We start from the raw sequence: 6,000 nt of genomic DNA on the forward strand, positions 1-6,000 counted from the left end.
AGTGCATGGACCTCATTTTTATTTAGGAAAGAGTTGGATTGGATTCTCTCACATGAATATTTTATTCATATTTTCAAGATCTCTGGCTATACTGCTGCCCTACAGTAATTGAATCTTACTTAATCCAAGGACAAATGTTATGGTTTCTTGCATTAGTTTAATTACTTTTCGATAAAAACCACATTTTTGCATTTTTATTGAGATCCCTCTGGATAAGTGCTTTCCCACTTACAGGCAGTATTTCTAGTGGTTTGGGTCAAATGCTTTTTTATGAGTGCACGTTTGCATTTTACTGAATCAGTTTCTGGAGAAGAGCACGCTCAAGTTTGAGCCCCACACTACAAGCCCCTGTCTCTGGAAACTCTGAAGCTGTGTTTTTCAAAGTCATAGAACCTCTGTCCTTGAATGTGACTGATTGCCCGCTGCTCCTTGGGCACACTAAGATAAATTTGAGTGTTCTGGAACCCTCTGTGAGGACTTAAGGCAAAGTAGGCAAGGGCACAGGCACACGTCCTTGAGGAATTTAGATCTAGAGTTAGAGCAGGCATTGGACGATACCACCACACGGGCCTATTCCCACATTGGCCAAAAGAGGGGGACAGAGGCTAAGGAATGGAGCCATAGGAGTTACAAATGTTTACTGACATTGTATAGTCTAGGGGAGGGAGACTGGAGCATGGAAACAGTGGTTTGGGTTTCTGTTATTGTTTACTTGACCAAAATTCTAATATCTAACGTATAATCCATATACTTCACAGCTGTGATCTTATCCAAACTCAAGGTGAACATTATGTGAACATTATGATGTCGCCCAAAGGAAAAAGCCAGTAGTAAATAATAATGCCTGCCCGTTTGTAATGACAAAATAAAATGTCCAGACTATAGTGAATATGAGGTAGAATTCAGGCTTTAAAAAAAAAAAAAAAAAAACTTGCATGAAGGTCTTACATGAAGAACCAGTGCATAGTCTTCAGTTTGATTGGAATGGGTGATAAATCATTTAGACCCAAAATGTAATCTGTTTTAAAAAAAAAAAAAAGCCATGGGGCACCTGGGGGGCTCAGTCATGAAGCGTCTGCCTTCGGCTCAGGTCATGATCCCAGGGTCCTGGGATGGAGCCCCGCATCAGGCGCTCTGTTCAGCGGGAAGCCTGCTTCTCCCTCTGCCACTCCCCCTGCTTGTGTTCCCTCTGTCTCTGTGTCTCTCTCTGTCAAATAAAACCTTTATAAAAAAAAAAAGCCAAATATGAAGGTTTTGGGTTGTTTTTGTTTTCCTCACAGATAAATGCCAGAACAGGAAAAATATAAATGTCTGATGGTTGTGTACCAGTGGAATTGGTGGTTCCGTTCTTCTCTTTTCTCCTTCCCGGCTCAAAAGCTTAGATGTTCACTACTTGCAGGAATATATTTCTGTATGTGTTTTAGTACAGAAAGCAGTCAGAAGAGAGGTGGATGTGTCAATTACAAACTTCCTACAATAAATTATTCCCTATTCATCCAGAACATGAGGAATTGGGATGTTCTGAAATACTGAATATCTAATTAGCTCAGAGTTACACTTGATTTACTGCTTCTTAAAGAACGAGGAAAAAATGCACTTGAATGAGGGGGGGGAAATGCACTTAACATTAAAATTACAATAAATGTAATTTTCTTTCTCTCTGAAAACTGTTTGGAATTCTAAGAGTGTGTTAAGATTGTCATCTGTAATACTTATTACCAGGAAAGGAAATTGGTTTCTTTCTTTCTAGTGGTTTGATTGCGAATAAATGAAAGTAAATGACATTTGAGTTTACATGGGTAACTGTCTTTTCTCCACATATATTTCAATAAATGTTGAAGCTCTTTGAAATCAAGCTCTCTCATTCAGTTCCTACACACTCCTAATTCCTGTTTACTTGTCTGCTAATGACTTGGAAACAAGTTTAATTTTAGCTTTCCTTTCTAAATTGAAATTTTTATTTTTGGTGAAAGCAGATTCAGTGAAATAACACGACATGGAGTCTAGAGGAAATGAAGGATCCTCAACCTCATCCTTTCTCTGGGTTTCCAGGCACTGGTAGCATGAGAGGTTCCTTTTCTATAACAGAAGCTGGGCGGAAGTGATAGCTCTGTTCAACAAATGATGCATATTCCCTGAGTAAAGAGAACAGAGAACCAGCTCCCAAAGAGCAAGAGTAGATCCCGTGACTGAGGTCGCAGCCAACTCCCAAATCCAGTTTGATTGGTAGTTTGATCCATTCCCGATCACCATCCCCCAAGTTTCTGTTCATAATTACTAGCCTAAAAAAAAAAAGAGGATTTTGTGTTTTCTCCATTGATTCCCCCCTCCCACTTCTAGAATCAAGCAGAAGTCCTAATGAGTAATGAAATAGCCTAAAGCAGACAACAGGTGGGAGACAGTGAATTTGATTAATCAATCTGTCCTGTATAATGAAGAGGCTAAAATAATACCTGTGATAAATCTCAACGGTGGAGAGTTTTTCTATGAAAACAAGACTTAATTTTATCTAACCAAAAGAATGTGTATTCTGATTGACTTTGGGGCCAGTGTCTCTTAGAAAGGACCTTAATTACCACTCTCCATTATCCTCTGGAATCACCTACCATTTGCCAAAACTTCAACTAAAAAGTGAAAAATTACCTTCTCAAAACCCTTTTCTCTGCCAGGAATAATGCACCATCCTTATTTTTTTCTCTGCCTCCCTGTCCACTCCCATTTTAGTCCTCTCCCCCCGCTCCTTCCCTCCAATGGTGGGCTTCCCCGGGGCTCACATCTCTCATTTTTCCTTATACCCACAAAGACTAGCTGTGAGTTTCACTTGCCCTCGGCGCCAGCCTGCAAATCCACGTCCCTGGTCCTAAGACCTCACCTGGGCTTTACGCCTGTCCTCGGGTCCCAGACTTCAAACCTGGTCGTGCTCCCTGGTACTTTGGTGCTCGCCCCCGCCCTCTGACTGCTCCCCTACAGGGCGCCTCTCCGCCCACCCTTCCACCTGCTTTCACTCCAGTCTGAGTCCTCTCCACCTGGCCGTCCTACCCGGCCTTCCTGTCTCTCTGCTCCCCACCCTTAGCCTCTTCATCAGACTCAAGCTGCAGTGATGTTTTCAGAACATAAACCAGGCCATGTCAAGCCTTCCTCAAAGCCAGCCTCCCCCTCTCCTGGGCTTGTCATGCGCTATGTGGACTCACCCCCTGGGCTCTCTGACCTGTCTCCTGCCCCTTGCACTCTGCTTCTGGATCATAGCAGTAAACTGACAGCTGGTCTTTTGTCTGAATGCTCTTTCTGACTTCAGTCCCTTTTTTGTCTGTTCGATCGAGTTTGTACTCCTCAGTCTGGTATGAAAGAGTACCCGACCTTCCATTCCTCACCCTCTTATTCTCTCCAGGAATGTCGATTTCCTCACTATGCTGTTCCTCACTCATTCTTGCTGCCTGTCCCCCGCACTCTGCATACGCCCACTAACGCCATCCGCCGTCTCACTTCCTGGCCTCTTGCCGCATTCTCTTCTCCTCACCTGCAGCCCCTTTTCCATTCATTTCAAAGAAGTCAGAATGGACTTTGTTTTTGCACCTTCCTTGAATCTAATGTTAAAGCCTACATTGGTTTCTCTGTTTTGGATTGTTAATGAATGAGTTACCTCTGTTTTATAATTAACTCTTTTTGTGTGTGTGTCTATTCTTATTTGCCAGTTGTTTCTGTGTGCTTGTCAGTTCGCCACGTATCGTGAGGCCCCCGGGGGTGGAATAGACTTTCGTGCTTGTCTTCTGGTCAACATGCTATTTACCGTAGAGCTAGGCAAATTGTAACTGTTGGTTATTTGATTTGGAATTGGATGGCACATTACTTAACATGGTTTTTCAAGCCTCTGTCTTTGGAATATTTAAGTCTTTTCTCTCTTTTTTCTTCCTAGAAATTCCATTTTTTAAACAACACTCAACTTTGTGAACCTGAAGAATTTTGACCATTCCAAGTCTTAATGCCACACCACTACTCCAGCAAATTTATACTACGACTGGTAACAATGACCAGAAGCCTGAAGAATTAAAATGCCAACAACCAAACCTTACCTTAACAGCTCTGGTCTATACCGTTCCCTTGCATTTTAATACATTATTTTGTTTTATAACCACTTCTAAATATTCTTGACTCTTTCTTTTTTTTTTTTTTAATTAGGGAGTTTTGTTTTTGTTTCCTGTTTACTTTGTGTACAACTACCTGCTTTTTATCACTCATTTTGATCAAATGATAGTGAACAAAGCCAGCCCCACGCTGGTAAGGTGCTGTTCACTTGAACAGGTGCTGTTGTGCGGAAAGGAAACTCTGTGACTAATTTCCGATCGTGGCTTTCCTGTCTTCCAGATCCTTCCCATTGAATCCTTACAGTAAATATTTACGGAGTTTTCAGATTGCAGTAAATATACTGTATGAGAAAATATTAATACAGATCAAAAGCATTTCTTACATCCTGAAAATTTTCTAATGTTTGAGAATTTCATCGGGGCTGTTTTTTATATTGGACCCTTTTTGACTTTCCAGTCCTCTGACTTTTCACTGAAAGTCAGAGATGCTCCAGACTGGAGAATTACAAAGAAGCTCACTGACCACGCACTGTGTTTCGAGACCCTGTCACGCCACAGTGCCAATGCTTCTCAGACACATGCTCTTCGGCAGCATTCCAGAACCAGGAGGGAGGAAAAAGAGAAACTACTGTTTCTTCCCTTCTACTAAAAATTCAGGCAGCTTAAAACCTTAGTGCTTTCTTTCTTAACATGTCCAAATTTCAAGACTTTCCATTATTTGAACACTTTGTGTAGAACACTTGCTTTGTATTAAACCTCCCTGTCTACTTGTAAAACTGACCTTTTGTTATTGAGCAGGTATATCTCTTTCAGATAGTTGGATGATTCACACAGGTTTGAGGACACTGGGGAGAAGAGCAGGGGCTGTGGTGGGTTTTTTTTTTTGATGGTTGTAAGGAAGCGATACCATTTACAGCTGACACCAGAGACCTGATAGGGACCTATTAACGGTATTGAACATGTTTTCCTTTGCTTTTGACCCTATGTATAGTTATGATGCCAGATTAGATTTATAGCAGCTTCAAGTTGTATTAAATGATATTTTGCTTTCTGTAATACTGTTATAAAATAAAGTGTGTTTATTCTCTAAACTTCTTGCTTCTCTTTTTTATAAAGGTTTAAAAAACAAATGATATTTTCAGGCAAAAGTCTTACTACGTGGTGAAATGCAGCATTTTTTAGAATCTGTTATTCCAATCTTTTATAATTTGCTGCTGCTGCCTGCATCACCAATGCGAAATGGCTAAGGCAGCATTGAAGGTTTGGAAATCCATTGCTTAGAATGCCAGATTCCTCCAGCCTGCGTACACAGCCCACCGGCGCCTTACAGATTCTCCAACGGAAAATTCCACTTGTTTTCTTTGTGTATTTTTTGTTTTGTTTTCGGAAAATATTTTAGTTCCACCATCCCACCAACCCTCCTCTGCTTCATGTTTTGCTCTACTGTCCGGTGGGCCTTAACAATAAGCAGAATGGGTTCTGCCAACGGGCCGCGTCCGTGTCTAATTGCAGTGGTACATTATGAAGCTTTTGCCAAGACACATCGGATTAAGTGCTCCATTTTCTTCTACACATTGAAAACATTACGCGGCAAATGACCAACAGGGTCTATTCCGTTTTAAAATGTTATGTAGAATTTCTCTAGTCCTTTCGAGTGAGCATGTTAAATACAATTTACATGACTGTCTTCTTTGGGATCTGTTCCCACTGAATTATCTCTCACCTTGTGAGAGGTCTTTCTCACTTCCTGCAGAATTATTACAGAAACCACTCCTCTTTGGAGAAGCCGATCTCCGCAAGCCAAGCCTTAGTGACATTAGGGGGCCAAATTTGGTTCTGTGAATCTATTTCTCATCCGAAAGCTTGTATGGATAGCATTCATATTTAAAGCAGAGGTTGGGTTTACTAAGAGTTCTTT

The 6,000-nt window shown here is 41.2% G+C and overlaps 1 protein-coding gene across 24 annotated transcripts in view; it reads left to right on the forward strand.

The window, feature by feature from the left end:
- EPB41L2 (erythrocyte membrane protein band 4.1 like 2) overlaps nt 1-5,173 on the forward strand; it is a 205,546-nt gene extending 200,373 nt beyond the window's left edge. For all 24 annotated transcript variants that reach the window (XM_027601138.2, XM_027601149.2, XM_027601153.2 and 21 more), the window contains one exon: nt 3,914-5,173. The gene's annotated coding sequence lies outside the window, so the exon portion shown is untranslated. The remainder of the gene's footprint in view (nt 1-3,913) is intronic.
- Nucleotides 5,174-6,000: the final 827 nt, after the last annotated feature.

The sequence above is a fragment of the Zalophus californianus genome, chromosome 7 (genome assembly GCF_009762305.2).
Source record: "Zalophus californianus isolate mZalCal1 chromosome 7, mZalCal1.pri.v2, whole genome shotgun sequence".
Taxonomy (NCBI): domain Eukaryota; kingdom Metazoa; phylum Chordata; class Mammalia; order Carnivora; family Otariidae; genus Zalophus; species Zalophus californianus.